The following is a 3,269-nucleotide window of genomic DNA, read 5'->3' on the forward strand; positions in this document are numbered from 1 at the left end:
CTAGTTTCATTTTTTTGCATGTATACAATTTTCCCAACACCATTTTTTTTAAAATATATTTCATTGATTTTTTACAGAGAGGAAGGGAGAGGGATAGAGAGTTAGAAACATCGATGGGAGAGAAACATCGATCAGCTGCCTCCTGCACACCTCCCACTGGGGATGTGCCTGCAATCAAGGTATATGCCTTGGCCGGAATCGAACCTGGGACCCTTCAGTCCGCAGGCCAACGCTCTATCCACTGAGCCAAACCAGTTAGGGCATACTTACTCAATCTTGATGGAGGAAAAATCCAGAATGAATGAGGGGGTAGAGGTGCGGGAAGCTCAGAGACTTCGCTTGGTCTCTTTTGTGCCCCCAACCTGGACATTCTACTCAAAACTGAGGTTGACTGCTGTCTCCCACCTCCATCCCTGCCTCCCCATTGTGGACACTGAGGGGGCGATGCCAGCTGACCAGACACCTATGAAGCTGAGCAGGCATTTCTGTCCCTGCCTGGGGAAGAAGAAGAGTTCCGTAAGCTGCTGTAGGACCTTGGGGATCTCTGCCTTAAAAGGGTAACACACTTTTAGGAATAGTGGTTTCCAACATCAAACCAAAGTGGAAACACCTTACAATGAACAGTTTCAGGAGCCCTAGGTGCCTGTTTAAAGGTGGTGCCTTCCCTCCTTCGTGAAACTTTATTGTCTCCCAAGCTGCTCCCCTTGAAAGCCTTATCCCATCCGACACTATCAACTTGAATATTTAGTCTACTCTTTTAAAAAAGATTCTTTAATTCTTAGAGAAGTTTTATGTTCACAGCAAAATTCAGAGGAAGGTACAGAGATTTCCCACATGCACAGCCCGCCACCATCAACACTCCTGCTGATGAGTCTGCACTGGCGTGTCATCCTCACCCGGAGTCCATAGTTTACATGAGGCTCATCTTGGTGTTGGCCATTCTATGGGTTTGGATAATATATAATGACACGTTTTTCCAATTTGGATGCCTTTTATTTCTTCTTCTTGTCTGATCGCAACGGCTAGTACTTCCAGTACTATGTTGAACAGGAGTGGTGAGAGGGGGCATTCCTGTCTTGTCCTTCAATTCTTAACGATAGCTTTGCTGGATAGAGTAATCTTACTTGTAGATGCTTGCTTTTCATTACTTTGAATATTTCTTGTCAATCCCCTCTGGCCTATAAAGTTTCTGCTGAGAAATCCGCTAGCAGTCTTATGAGAGCAACCTTGTAACTAGCTGCTTTTCTCTTGCTGCTTTTAAGATTCTCTCTATCTTTAATTTTTAATAATTAAATTATGATGTATCTTGGTGTGGCTCTCTTTGGCTTCATTTTGTTTGGGACTCTTCACTTTCTGGACTTCTTTGTCTCTTTCCTTTGCCAGTTTAGGGAAGTTTTCAATTATTTTTTTCAAATAGGTTTTCAGTCTCTTGCTCTTTCTCCTCTTTTTCTGGTACTGCCATGATGCAAATATTGTTTTGCTTTATGTTGTCCCAGAGGTTCCTTAAAGTATCCTCATGTTTTTGGAGTCTTTTCTCTTTTTCGCTCTTCCGACTGGGTGTTTTTGCTACCTTCATTTTCAAATTGCTGATTTTGTTCTCTGCTTAATCTGATCTGCTATTGATTCCTTCTAGTATATTCTTCATTTCAGTTATTGTATCCTTCATTTTTTTGCATGTGTGGTGATAACATTGAAGATTTGCTCTGTTAACAACTATCAAGTATATAATACAATACTGTTAATTAGAGTCATCATTATATACATAAGATCCCCAGAATTTATTCACTTAATAGCTGGAAGTTTATACCCTTTGATTAACATCTCCCCATTTCTTCCATCCCTCAATATCTGGCAGCCACCATTCTGCTCTCTATGAGCATAGCTTTTTTAGATTTCACATATAACTGAGAACATATAGTATTTGTCTTTGTTCTTTGACTTATTTCACTTATCATAATGCCCTCAAGGTTCTTCATATCACAAAACCCAGAGCTTGCTTCTTTTTATGTGTGTGTCACATATTAATTATCCATTCATACATCAATGGACACTTAGATTGTGAATCTATCTTTAATACTATATCACCTTAGTATTCATAGTACCAAATGAATATGGAACATGTTGAGTTCCATATTCATTTGGTACTTCCCAACTGACTTTGATGCACTGATGAGCACATGAATTGAGTACCTGCCTCTGTCTGGTGTTTCACTATAAGCTCACGTGCTATAGTGGTATAATTACTTGCACAATTTTCCATGAGTGAGCATGTGAACTGGCAAAAAGTCTAGTGCAAAGCCACAACCTTAAATTATACATTTCCAAAATATTAAAACATATGCACAAATAATATAGGTATTTTTAAAGATTGCAGAAAATTAATAAATCTTGCTGCACAAAATAATGTTTTGGTAGTCTCCAGCATGTTAATATTTGGTACTATATAGCACATTGGAGTGAGCCATTTAAATGCAGTTTTCTTAAATAGTTAAAATAATTTTAAATAGTGGTGAAATGGTTGCACAACAATGTGAATATGCTTAATGCCACTCAATTTTACAATTAAAAATGGTTGAAATGGTAAATTTTGTTACCAATAAAAAACAATTTTACAAATAAAATCCAAATTGCAGTGGCAGAAACTCTGCAGTATCTCTGTGGTTCCCTAAATTATCCTTAAGGTTCTAAGGAGCACAATTTGAAAACCACTGCCCTGCAGGATAAATGCAAATACCTAAGCATGACATATCTATTGTGCCCTTTATGATATGTTCTCAGCTATCTTCTTGCCTCACTGTTTGTCACTCTCTATTTCATGGCTTTCTTCATATTCATATTGAACTACCTGTAGTTCCTAAATGCATAATGCTCTCTCACAAACATGTCCCTTGATATGTGCTGCTTCATCTTCCTGGAATGCACTTACATCCTTCTTTCCTACCCTTCCCTCCTTCATCAGCATTGTCTTGGTTATCCTTCACAATTTCAGCTCAAATTTTCAGTTCTTCTCTGATGCCTTCCTTTATCTTCTCAGGTAAAGTTTATCACTTCCTCCTATGAGAACCCAGTTTTACGATACATATCTCTTCCTTTAACATTATATTTGCAATTATTTGTGTGTCTATCTATCCTGGTAGATTTGAACTCCTTGAGAGTAGGGATTGTGACTTATTCATCTTTATATCTATGACTAGAGGCCCGGTGCACAAAAATTTGTGCCAGTGGGGTCCCTCGGCTTGGCCTGCAGGATTGGGCCGAAACCAGCTTTC

This window comes from Myotis brandtii, unplaced genomic scaffold (assembly GCF_000412655.1).
Source record: "Myotis brandtii unplaced genomic scaffold, ASM41265v1 scaffold741, whole genome shotgun sequence".
NCBI classification, from domain to species: domain Eukaryota; kingdom Metazoa; phylum Chordata; class Mammalia; order Chiroptera; family Vespertilionidae; genus Myotis; species Myotis brandtii.